This window comes from Taeniopygia guttata, chromosome 1 (genome assembly GCF_048771995.1).
Source record: "Taeniopygia guttata chromosome 1, bTaeGut7.mat, whole genome shotgun sequence".
Taxonomy (NCBI): domain Eukaryota; kingdom Metazoa; phylum Chordata; class Aves; order Passeriformes; family Estrildidae; genus Taeniopygia; species Taeniopygia guttata.
The window spans coordinates 88,462,056-88,475,767 of NC_133024.1; the positions used below are offsets into that span (position 1 = coordinate 88,462,056).

A 13,712-nucleotide genomic window follows, 5' to 3' on the forward strand; every position below is an offset into this window, starting at 1 on the left:
TGTTAAACCTAGAAAGCCATATTTAGAATTTAGAACTTTTACTTATATAGACCCAATATAGATGTGTCTCAGAAGCCTGTCTTTGGATTCCTGTTTTTGAAAACCTTGCCTGCAAGGTTTTGCACCAGAAATTGAATACTAGTCAAACCATCCTATCTAAATATGCTAAAATAGACTTACTCCTGTAAATACGCACGGCATCATGCAACTCAGAGTTTTCAAACAGATTACATCCTATAAAAAAGGGGGGGTGTACTCTACAAAAACACGAGGCAACTGCAATAAATTAAAGTGAAAGTGAAATGTTGTCTAAATTTTTATTCATGGAGCCACTTCACACTTCTACTTGCTGCATCTCATTCTTCTGTGATTATTCAAAGCTTGTACTTTCCTAGGAATGAAAACATCAGCCCCAAAACCGAAAACTTCATGGAAATAACCTTAATGGTGACATCTTCTGAGTGCCCTCTTGCCACTAGCAGCATCATTTTTTTTTCACATGCATGTACATAATTTTTTACAATGTCTAAACTACGCATCATGGTCGACAATCTTGTTCCTGTTAATTGACAGATCTTCACTTTCATAACTCTTTTCAATAAAAAAGTCACAGCTGATGCTGTCAGATTAAGAATCTCACAGCATGATTTTGGGGCCAAGTCAAACACAATTTACCCTGTGTTCTCACTTCTAACTCCTTATTTTTTTGTTTGTTTGTTTGCTCTGGATCTGTGAGATCCAGATAAGAGCTCTGAATTTGTTCTGATATGTTAGTGTTTATTGCATGTACAGGGCCACCAATTTCTGAACCACTTGGCTTGATAATCTGTGCTATGAGTAAAGTCCCTCTTCTTGCTTCTGGCCATGCCTTGCTGCTGCCTGGACTCTAGGCACTGCACACTGAAATGTCAGCAGGGGTACCACAAGAACAATGCTTTCTGCTTGGCAGCTCTTTGTCAAACAACAGTAGAGCTTACTTCACCATACCACTTTTTCATGTATACAGTTTTCATGCTTTCTACAAAAATTCTATTTCCTTTAGTTCAGAGTTACCTCTAGCTGCCTGGCCCAAACACTGCATGTCTTGATTTCTATTGCAGCCTGATGGCTTGGAGCAGAAATGGCAAGGAGAATCCCCTCCATCATCTTCATTTCACATGCACCCTTTGCAAACTTCTGTGTGTTTCCACAGTTCTGGTACTCTCACTGGTATCAAACATCTTGGTTTCTGTGTCTCTGGAGACATGTCTGTCACGTAAGCTAATGCCACAGCTCTCACCTTATGCTCAGTGGAAACCCCAGCCTGTGGAAAGCACTGCCTTGTTTCACCCACACCGCCAAGCCCCACTGGAGAAGGTGGGAGACACCATTGCACTACAGGGTGCTCTTGGCTCCATGGAACTCCCAGATTCTGCTGCTGCAGAAGGGAGTCTGAATATGAGTGGGATCCCACCCATGGGGAGCACAGAGTGCTTCAGACCATCCTTAAGGCAATAAAAAAAAAAGGAAAAACTAAAACCAAGGCAGAGAAGTGTAATTTGATGTTGCTTTCAGCTTTTTCATGACTCAGGTAGCATCTCACTGTGCCATAGAGCCAAGGTCTTCTGGACCAGAGCAGCCTGTGTTAGCAGCATTGCTGTCTGGGCCAGTCCTCTTCCCCTGTGAAGACACTGGACCCTCAGTGAGGCACTGCCCCTGGCTCTTGGTGGGGGCGTGCAGTCCCACACACCCAACCTTCACAGACTCCCTGGCTTCAGCAGCCTCCAGGTGCCTGATACTGGCTGATGGTCCAACTAAACAAAGCTCATCTCACCTCACTGTGAACAGGTCTGCCAATCAAGCAATTAGATTCAAAATATCTCATTATTTTTATTTAGTTTTAATGCTCAAGCCTGTCCCCTTGATCCTTTGAAGTATAAAGCAATTGTGGAGCTTTATTGAACTGTACCTACCATGGAGCTTTTAATGATCTCCTTCTAGGCACCCTTCATGATAATCTGTCTAGATTATCCTACATAAAGTTCCATCTTCAAGTAGCAGGTATTCCTAGCCTTCCCACGAGGTCTATTGGGATGCTTCCATGAACCTTTCTGGACTTCTGCTAACTGAAAAATTTGTCAAGGGAAAGAATGAGCTTCAAGAAACTGCCACTCCTATTTACTGTTCTTTCATTTGAGGCAGGGGGAGAAAAATGGTGTTAGTGGCACTTCTCTTTATCTCTATGGAGCATCTATTTCCTAAGATTGTTTTGGCTAAGGATTTCTTGCAGTTGTTTTCCAAAGCTGAAATTAACAAATTTGATTTTAGTCCTTTCCCTCTAATTAATTTCACACAAGCATGGCTCAAATGCCTTAGATGTATTTGCTCCTGGAGCTTGCAAATATCTTTTTAAAGAACTTAGGTTTCTTTGGTTTTGTTTGGGTTTGGGTTTTGGGTTTGTGTTGGGTTTTTTTTCAGTTCCTCATTTAATTTAATTTAATTTCATAATTGTTCAAACCTTGTTAGCTGCAGCCTTATCATAGGAGGATTTTTCTCCTCTCCACTGAGATAGGCAGATCTAATGTTTTCTTGTTGATTGGTTGGTTAGACAGATTGGCCTCCATTGTGTAATGAATAGTGAGTGCCTGGAAATAACCTCCATGCACTAGTTAATGAGAGGAAACACAGGAATTTGAACTACTAGTACCATTAGTTTTGCAAGCAACAGGGCATTAACTGTATTTCATATTTAAATGAATGGTGCTGGCACAGCAGGATGATGAATTAAAGGTAATATTGTTTTTGCTCTTAAATTCCCTTAACACTTTCCCTCTTCCCTCCTTTCCCCACCCCAAGAGTAGAAGGCTCGGATTTGCCTGCTAATGAATCTTGTCCATGATCTCAGATGTGCTCATATGAGGGTGCTGTAGCTGGAAGAGCAGGAGTAGACAAAGCTTGTGAGTGCTGGATACCAATGTGCCACTCTGGTTCTAAATGGGTCCTGAACTAAATACAGATGGATTGTTTGCTGTGGAAAACAAAGTAAAAGAATAATTCTGGCACTGAAAATAATTTGAAAATATATTCAAAATGCATTGAAAATGTATTGCTGCAACTAGCTTTGCTTTCTGTCATATGCTCTTTTTCCAGTTGGACAGCTTTCACCCTTCTTTGTTCATTCTAAGATGAGCCATCTTCTCCAGCCTTCTTCAAACCACCAAGAAACAACTCAAAGTTTGTCTGAAAATCCAGATGGAAGATTACAAAATCTACATATCTTAAATGAGATGGATGAGTAATGCAGCTTACTTGTCTAAATCACTCAGCAATCCAAATTACCATGCCACATGGTATTCCTTAAGCTAGTCAAGAAGAGTTTCCTTTTTTTAAAATTAATTCAGTCTAAATGCCTTTAATAACTTCAGAGCTGAAAAGATAGAGCACTGCTATAAACAGTACTTTGATTTCATCTGACCTTTGCATTATGAGATCAGCTCTTAAGATGCATTATCTGGAAATATGATGGTCCTTAATTTTTTCCTCAAACCCACCTGGCTAATTGATCTTGTCCCTATTGATATTGAGGGATATTGAGCCAGAAAAATATGCTCAGGAAATTCAAAGGGATGTTTGGTAAAAGTAAGGCAGTACATTTTATCTGTATTGCATCTACAGTGCCTTGGAAAGCATATTTCAGTGGCACTTTCCAATGAGCATTGCAGAACAAATGTTTGCTTGCTTTGCACACCATTCTCATAAAGAAATAAAATTGTCATTTTAAAATATAAAGTTGCATCTACTTACAATTTCTAAAGCTATGTTCTTCAATTTGCTAGCAGAAAAATATTGATCCTACAAGCTTCAGCAACATCAGGTAATGTCTGTTAGGATTTTAATCAGTAAACAAGCTCTCTTCTGTTGTCAAGCATTTTCACCATCAAATGACATTGTAGAATGCTGTGAAAGTGGCCAACTATGCTGTGTCACTAAAGAGAAAAGGAAATTCGCTGTCTCAAAGCATAGGAAAAGAATGATGGGTTATAATTATTTCCCTGGAACTTCATCAGTGGGTTTGTGGATCACCTTAGAGGCAAGAGCTGCTGCCTCCTGGGATCTGTTCTCAGAAGCACTCAACAGGGACATTTGGACTTTGCATCAGGAAGCAACCTGACACCAAACATGCCCTCAAAAGAGGACTGAAACAGCAATTTCAGCAAATGGGACTGCCAGATATCCTGTACAGAGGGAAAAGACATGAGTGTTTTGCAACGTGCAGGAATCTGGGTGCTTGCTCTAATAGCAAGCTCTAGGGAGCTGCTTGAATCTCTAGCAAGAAGACAGCAGCTTGGAAAAAACCTCTTGGGAGTTTTGTTCTGTGCTGAGCCATAGCTTGAGTCACCTTATTGACCTCTGATTGAATGCATCTAAAAGACAGCAAGAGTTATGAGATGGAAGGAACTGGATTTATCTTGAGGCATTTTACAACAATTCTGTTAGAACTAACTGAAGGAGACCTTTTTGCATCTAACTATTTGAATTTTCTTTTTAAGACTGTCATCATAAATTAGGCTTATAGTTGAGCTAGAGAGGTGGCCAGTTTTATTTTGTCTTTCCCAGCATAAAACAATAGTTTTCAGTAAAGTTTCTATGTTATTTTGTTCAGACTATTATTTTTACTCTTCTCCCTGTCCTGTGTTGGAACTATTGTAACTTGGATTCTCCCCTCAGTGCTCTCAATGGAGAACAAGAGAAGCAAGGATGTTGAGCAGCCTGTTCTGTCCAGGCTCCCTGTCCCCTGAAACAGCCCTTGTTTGCTCTGTTCTGTCCCTACAACCAGGTTTTAGGCCCCTGGGGTGGATGAAATTAATCATAGATCAGTTCACTGAATGTTTTTATTTCAGCTAAGAGATGGTTTCTGGCTCTTTAAAGGGGGCAGAGTACACCATTTAGGTTTTGTTGAAATATATTTTAATATAAAATATACTAAATAGGAAGACAAGAGCATGCAGTAGACCAAAATCTGCTCCTGTTGCACATAGCCTATTCCAGCCAAATGAAATTTCGGTTTGGGACACAAACATAGCAGTGTTGTGGACGGCTGTTTTGATCATTTTATACTGAAGGTGCCAGCTATTAGAGATGTGAGTGGGTTTCTGGACAGAAAAAAATTCTGCAAGAATATACTTTGTTAGAGCACATGTCAGCTCACCACAGTTTCACCATATGGAGTCAACTGTCAGAAAGAAACACTTACTGCAGTCAGCTGTGTGCAGCTGATAGAACTGCCAAAGAAATTGGTAATTCTCAGTATTCTTGATATAATTGCCACATACATTCCCAGACACTGATTCTAGAAATGGTATGCTGTCTTTCCTTCAAACCCTTGAATAAGGAGATTATAGTATTAATTGAGGGGATCAGCTATAGGTGGGGGAACAGAAGTTTTCTGAGACTGCTGCACCAGTCCTGTAAAGTGTCTGGAGCCTGCAGGTGATCTTGTGCTCTGAACTCTGAAGGGAAACGCTCCCCAGTATCATTGGCACCATCCAGTTGGCTGAGGCTGATGCTAAGAATATCAGCTAGCAGTATGTGGGGAGAATTCTTTCACAGGAGCACCTAAAGGCTGCAGGCATGAACTATGTAGGTGCTGCCTGTGTAGGTATTGTGCATATAAGGCACAGCCTCTCACCTCAGTGTGCTGCATAAGCACAGAAGACAGATGAAGGGTGCATAAATGGAAGGAGAGGGAGAAATATTTTCTCTTTTGTGCAGATGAGGAGACATCCCATCTGAAGGTCTTAACATTAGCAACTGAATATCAGGGTCAGATTCCCAAAACCTGAATTGTTTACCAATGTTTTCCATTTTCCAGTAGCATCATTTAAGACATTCGAAAAGAAAAAGGAATAGTGTTGCATTTGAATGAAAATTCTTAGGTTTTGTGGCAATGTATTAAAATACTGTGCATTTGAGTACTTGTCAAGTACAAAATGCAAGTGGCCAATGCTGCAGTCAAATGCATTTTTCCAAGGAATCAGCTGCTTTCTTATTGCATTTATAAAATATATCCCCATGGAATTATATTTTCTAAGACATGAATCAACACAACATATGTTATAGTGCTTCAGCTTTGTTTTCATAATGAAAAGAAAATGCTTTAATAGCATTTGTTATAGTACTAGGAACATATCCTGCCACAGATTCTCAGTGAAAAAAAACCCACCAATTGCAAGTCAAAGAACTCAGATCCACATTTAAAGGAATGGGATGTGATTATGCCTGCTATTACCTAGTTATCTGTTCTGCTCTCCTTCATTTCTTTAATTATTTAGCAGAGTTAACACAGAAGTGCAGTAAGGGAAACACTCAAGCTCAGTATTATTTCTGATTACAGACAGTCTTCTTTAAACCAGCAAGGAATTTTGACAGCAAAGTCCCATTCAAGTAATTTTTTTTTTTTTTTCCTTTAGGATGGTAGCTTTCCTTTGCTGCAGTTGTCTTCTAAAATATACATTATAGATTATCTTCCTTTGACAGAATAGTGAAAGGAAAACTTGCTGTACTAGGACTTGGTAAACTGCCTCTAATCTAATTTATATTACAGGGTACCAATTATTGAGGAATTCATATACTACTAAATATCACTTCCACTCTTCCTAGAAATGACAAAACCAATTTGTAATTCATTCTAATCACGAGAATGTTACACATAATTCCCCTCATAACTGCAAGATTCTGTCTTTTCAAGTTCCTTTCAACCTTCCCACTGCCCTACATTAAATGGAGGTAGCAATTGTCTGGATTTTGAGTTGTTTCTCTGGGGCCAGAAACTAAAAGACAATTACAGAACTTTTGAATAGTTTTCTCTCCTTTTGACCCTGCCAAAGTGCAAGGAGTTACAAAAAAATTAACAGTTATGATCATTTATGATCAGAAGATTGCACTAGGCTTATACACATGCTAAAAATACTCTAGCTGTGCTTTATATTTCATATTTCCATGTAGCCTGATAGACATAAAGGTGTGCAATGAGTGGAGATGTGATATCTGTTTCAAAGAGCTTTGGTCTAAGACACAGCCATGGAAATTTCCCAGGAAAAGGGGAAAGATGGAAGATGTCTGAGTACAACAGACATTTTAGGGTGATAAACCTAAAAGCAGAGACACTAGTTTCTGCTTCCTTGATTTGGTTTTGCAATTCTTATAAACAGAATTGTAGTCAAGTAATGCAAACAAAAGCCACTGCTGGCACAGGGAATAGTCTTTGAAAATCCCTGTTTGTTCAGTCGACAATGATATATAGAACTTTATGCTTTAGTGATGGATATTAAAGTGCATGGATTGATAAGTTTTGCTATATATAAAAATAGATAGGGGAAATAGAAAACTTTGACATATAAAAGGATGATAAACTAGAAATAGAAATTAAAAGAACTCTGCCGGTGCTTGAGTATCTGGCACTTTCTGCTTCATGAATTGTAATCTTTGATGGGGGGCAGGGAGGAGAGCTCATTTCCACCCAGAGAATAACAGAGAGAATTTATGATGAAAAGCCATGTTGACTTGAAGGTAAGTTTAGATCTCCCTGGCTCACATTGTCAGGGTCTGAAGATTTTTTTATCAGCAAGATCTTAGGACCATACCTGGCCATCCTCTATAAACAACTCCCCTAGGGTTGCTAGGGAGGATGGAGCAAGCCACTGCCAAGTGACACATGCAGACTGCAGGCTGACACAGTCAGATCAGCCCAAGCACAGGCAGCATCTCCTGCCCACCACTGACCAGGGTATCTGCTCCTGTGTGGATGTTTGGGTGCACAGCCACAAGTAGGGTAGCCTTTTGTGTGAGACAGGTAGCCCCTTCTACAGGAAGACACAAATACTTCCTGCCTTCCCACATTGCTGTGAGAAGGGAGGGGAGACAGATTTCTTGGGTCATGGGTGAGGCTCTGCAGAGCATACACTGCCCGTGATAAACACAGATTTTGCCTATCAGCAAAGATGCCTTCCTCATATTTTTTTCTTGTGATGAGTTGCACCATCCTCACAGAGCAAACTTCCAATAGGCAGAAAGGTCATGGCATCTGGTTTCTGGTGAAAAATCCCTGGCATTTATTTACCATCCTGACTCAATATTAAGATATTTTGAGAACATCCTGTCATGCTGATATCAAAGATGAAAGCAGAGTTCACTTACTAAAATGAGTGTGATCAGGGCTGTACTTGGTACACGGATGTGGCATTGAGCTGGAGAGTTACCTGTTCCTGCTCCTCTTCAGACTGGAATTCTTCTCACTGAGCTGTTTCTCTTTCATACATCCAAGCAGATGATGAAAGCAAAACCAACTTAGAAAAAACAACACTCAGTTGTACTCAAGAGTATTCCAGCAAAGACTTACGTAGTTAATGGATGAAAATACGAATGAACCTCAAAAACAGACCCCAAACATCTTCTTCGCCTATCACTTTCCTCGTCCCTGGAAATTATTATTCTCCATGTTAAACTCCAGTATTATAATACTAAGCAGCCCAGGTAATGATACAATTTTGACAACATTTTAATTTATTGATGAACTAATGTTGACTCTGACAACTTGGAATATGAGGCACACTCCTACTTGCAATTTCCACTGCTACACATTACATAAGCTCATTTATCTATCACCTTGTCCTCCGCACCCCTTACCATGATTCCCCTGTCACCATAACATAAAATTACTGAGTTTCAGGAAGAAATATCTATTCTGTGCTTGGCTAATCTCTGAAATAATACTTGCTTGAAAGTTGTTCTTTAATAAACATTGAAATCTTTTGGGAAGGGAAAAATATGTCAGTATGGCTCTTCTGACCCATAGAAAAGATGTAAATTTACTCATACAAACTAGAAAGACACCGCTGCAGACCTAAAATCTAATCCTTTGAGCTATCATGTTTGCTCAGTAGCAAAGGAAATTATGTCTAGGGACACTGAGCAGCAGTTTCACATCATGGGTATGTTTTCTAAACATAAGGAGCAGCTAACCCTCATAGCTATAAATACAGCTGTGTCACCTATGTATGATCCGACAGACAGCTGTAGCCAGCAAAGGTGTGGACTGGATAGACAATAACAAATGAGCCAGTGGCCCCATGCCCAGCTAGCCAGGCTGTCATCTCTTGTAGATTGGATTTATCCACCAGGGGACTGAGTAGCTGTGGGTTCAGTTCAGAGGCAGTCATTCTGTACTGCCAGACAAAAACCTCGGCCTGTCCCTGATTAGCTCGTTCCTACTGTTCAAATCCAAGCACAGCCAGGTCCAAGGTACTGGGACCCTCAGATAACAGCATTACTTCAGCCTCTTGTTTCAAATGCCACTGCTCAACTGGGACAAGGAGAGTTGTGACCTGACCTCTCCAGTGGCCTCTATAATTTTCTGTGGAGTTCAATGAGTTTGACTCACAGGATCAAGGCAAAGAAGCGTGTCTGGGAATGCTTTTTGCTGTATGTACTGAAAGGACCTACCTGAAGAGTGCTACTTTTCATATGGATGACTAATAAAACATGTGATACAAGTGCAAACATCAGTATCTTGAGCAGTAAATGTGCATCTCCCAGCTTTTTGAACTTTTTGTGAGCATAGAAAGTCTGTACAATCAACACAACAAACATGCACAAGAATATAAATGCAAGTAAAAAGCACGTTATCTCCTCTTTAGCTTCAGCTTTCATCCCTCTTCTGATTAAAGTTCTACATTTCAAATGCCATCAGTCTTCAAGAAGATACAGTTTCTTCTTTCTGAGCCTATTAACCCATTCAACACAATAAAGATGAGATGGAGGGTGGAAAGGACAACAAGAAAAAAATGGTAGGGGTAAACAAAACAAAGCAACACAAAACCACTTTTATTGCAGTTCTGAGAATCATTTACTAATCTTATCTTTCATATAAAAATTCTGCTCTGTTTCAGGCATTCCTGAATGCACTTAGCATTGCTCTTGAGCACACAAAACATTCCTTGTGATTGCCTTTACATCCCAGCAATCCACAGAAGATTTTACACATTTATTACACAAAATCCTTGAAATCTAATAGATCTTAAGCTGCACACGGGTTCTGAATGTCCCCAGAGCTCCCTGCCACCACCCCCTCCTGCCTTTTGCTGAGCTAATCCACAGCTCTGCCAGCTAAGGGGACTTACCAAGGGCTTTTCGATGGGAAGAACAGTTAGGAGCTCGCACACACTGCAATAGCTGCTACCCAGTAATGAAGCAGGAACTGAGAAGTCTCACTCTTTCAGCAGCTATTCAGGTAGTGCTGCCAGCTTTCTCTAGCTCTCTGCATACACACACACACACACACACACACACACACACACACACACACACACACACACGGGGCGGGGGGTGGGGGTGGGGGGAGTGGGAAGGGGAGAGACAGAGAGAGGTACAATAAACTCTGACTATCATTATGAGAGCTCCTTTCTACAAATTGTAACAGCAAGAGATCCCTTCGGCAGCCTTTTCAGCATTATCTCTTTAAAAAAAAATGCATCCTTCCTACTCTCTTTCACTGTAAGAAAAATTAAAGCCGGCTCTCTCAGAGATTTAGTCATTGATGTATCATAGAGAGGTTATTGTTGATCAGAGTTTTATTTTTTCCTTTTTTATGATGAAAGTTTTATTATGAGATCTAGCTTAGCTTGCAGTCAAAAAGAGACCTGACTTTGCTCTTTATAAGGAACAATCTCCCAGGAAAGCAGTTTAGATCAATAATTTCATGCATTTAATGACTGTATTTATGAAAGAAAGCATCCAGGCTAAGCAATTCACTAACTGAAAAGGTAACAGTTTAGTAAATACACATCATTGCCTTTTTGTACCTGCATGCACCATCAAAGGAAAAATGCAATGCTACGTGTAAATTCATAGAAGGATTTATAATGGAATATTATTACATTTGGCAAAGGGATCTGAAGGATTTAAAAAAGCTTAATCTCCAAGACAGATCCTTTCTTTAAAGTTCTTCAGAATCCTATTCTTTAGAATCCTTGTTCTTTGAAGCCTTAAAATTATTTATCCTGTCATTACTTCTAATGACACCTTTGATAAAAATGAGATAAAAAAAATCCTCTTTCTAAGTAAAAGAGGGAAGTGTCCTGCAATATTTCCCACCATCAACCCATCTCTCTTTCTCCCACATGATACACTCACCTACACACATGCAGAACACAATAGCAAATGTAACAAATGGGGGCTGACATCAAACATTTCCGTCAATGTAGCAGCAGCCTCATTCCCCAGAAAGCAGTGCTTTTGTCCAGATCTTGATACAATTCCAATAACTACAGAGTCATCTGTAAAGCAGATGAAGAAAAGGGTGAAAAAATATAAATGAATCTGGCTTTGTCCCCATGAATACCACAGGGAGCACTAGGGAGCAAGCTTGGCAGAGCCCCAGTGTGACAATGACTTTAAGGACTGTTCGTTGGTATCACCATTCAGATGCATGGGGGACCTTGTAACAAGGATAGAAATGGGAAGAAAAGAAGTGAAAATAATGGATTGACAGAAGCCTATTGAAAAAAATCAGTCACAACTGAGAGTTGCCTCATTGATTGTTCTATCTAAAACATGTTAGTGCTCTGCAATGTTCCATGAAAGCCTTGTTCAGCCTGCTAACATTTTGCAGGGTATGTTTTCAAACACAGCTGCCTAGTTGGTAATCTCCAAAACATGTGCTTAACATTTACTTTTAATCAAAGACAAATAATTTTAGGGCCCGGTAAGTTTATTAGGAAATCATAAAACATGAAGTGTACAGAGAGAAGCTTCTTCCAAGGCTTTGATTTGTCTCAGTAGAAGAAGATGAAAAGATGGAAATTTCTGTCCTTTGTTGCTCCTGCCTCCCTCCTGCTCAGAGTGCATTAGGCAGCAGGTGGTAAATACAACCTTGTGTTTAACCTGCAGACTATCACTGTCTGCCACCTCTTGGTCCTAAAGGATCCCCAATGCAGATATATGGGGATATGAAAGTTATATGTATATATAGGTATATACCTATATATACATATATATACATGTATATAGGTATATACATATATATACATATTCATATAAAGGTATATGAAGTTATTGGTGGCATAGACAGAGACAGCCATGACTTTCAAGACCTTATTTTTCTTGCTATAAAAAGCAGGGACTATTGGTGGCCCATAGCCCATACATTGCATCATCCCACTGGTTGCTCATTTGCTGTGAAAGTTCACCCTCACAAAACACATTCTTTATCTCTCTGTTCATCCTCTGGAGAGATTAGTCAGGAGATTGGCAAGCTATGATGCTCAAAATGGCAGAGGTCAGAGCAGTTTTGCCAGTAGTGTTGGGGATTCCTGTCAGTGCCCTCTCTCTCATCACAAATACCCTTACTGCAGGACCTGGAGGGTCTGAGGCACTCACTCCAGTCCCATAACTGGCATGTCCATGCTCCAGCAACAGGAGAGAGCATGGCTTGGGCAAGAGGGTGTCTGCTGCAGGCAGAGCTTCCCCACCTTGTGAGCTGTGCTAGCTGAAGTTGCAGGTTTTGAAAAGCTTGTCTGTAGAAACTACAAGTAGGCAGTGGCAAGATGTTTACATCGCGAGGGCAGACCGAATAGCTGACATGCGAGATTTTTCTGCATTAAAAACAAACTATCCAGCCCTTTAGCTATTCCTCCATCTGGGCTTGCTAAAAAGAAGCTTCACAGAGAATAATGGAAACAGAGTTCAAAGAATATCTCTTACCTTCATGATAGCAGGGCTCTGTTCTTACGAAATTATATTAATTCAATCAGCTGTGGGTTGTCACTAGTGAGTGCATGCAACTTACACTTTAGTAAAAAAAGATTCTTTTTTGTAGTGCAAGTAAAGAATCTGGGAGAACTCTTCCACAAATTATGGCTCTACAACTTGGAAAGAATTAGCAAATCATCTGTGACCTGTGAATCTAATTTTATTGTGGAAAGAATGTTTCCTCCAGGGCTTTTTCCCTGATACATGTATCTATTTGCCATAAACCAGTTGCTGTGGTTTGCTGGTCAATAAATATCCTTAATTTTTAATGAACAATACTAAAGCCATTGACCTCCAGTAGAAGTAGGTTCTTAAAGAAACACCTCTCATTTTCTCCGAGATATGCAACATTTTGCTTGAAATACACTTCTGGACTAAAACGTGCATTTAATATATTGGAGGATGAGGGTGATACCAGGTTTTGGTTTATTTCTTGCATCGATTCTGCTCTCCATCAGTATCAACTGCAAGTTTTACACACTGGTATCTTGCTTACTGTCTGAAAATAATAGACTTACCTGATAAAGCATATGGTATCATTTGGCAGTCAATGTGGACTGGACACTGATTCCAGCAAGTTCTAATAACATTTTTTCCTCTGTCTCTTCTTCTCCTTATTCTTACCATGATTTATTGAGCAAAATGGTCTCGCTAAGGAAGGAGGTATTAGTGCATACCTTACAATGATGTCAGAATTATCCCAGTGTCAGTATTACTAATACAAGAGAATCAATATCAGTTTTACAATGAAAAGAAATCTGGATGATCTGATATATGGAAGCACATAAATCATGCATGCATGTAACTTCTGCCTCATGAGTGACACCACACTAGCTTAGATAAACTGATTTCTGAAGACATAACTATCCCCTTTCATTCCTTTCTCATAAAACTCTAATCATTTTACAGTGCAAAGATACAGACAC

General features: G+C 39.8%; 1 protein-coding gene across 2 annotated transcripts in view; it reads right to left on the minus strand.

The window, feature by feature from the left end:
* The window catches only part of ST6GAL2 (ST6 beta-galactoside alpha-2,6-sialyltransferase 2), a 172,150-nt gene extending 161,870 nt beyond the window's left edge, over positions 1 to 10,280 (minus strand). Inside the window, exon 1 of one of the 2 annotated variants that reach the window (XM_072927954.1) lies at positions 10,158 to 10,280. The gene's annotated coding sequence lies outside the window, so the exon portion shown is untranslated. The remainder of the gene's footprint in view (positions 1 to 10,157) is intronic. The other variant, XM_072927979.1, reaches the window with a different exon arrangement.
* Between the last annotated feature and the right edge of the window lie 3,432 nt (positions 10,281 to 13,712).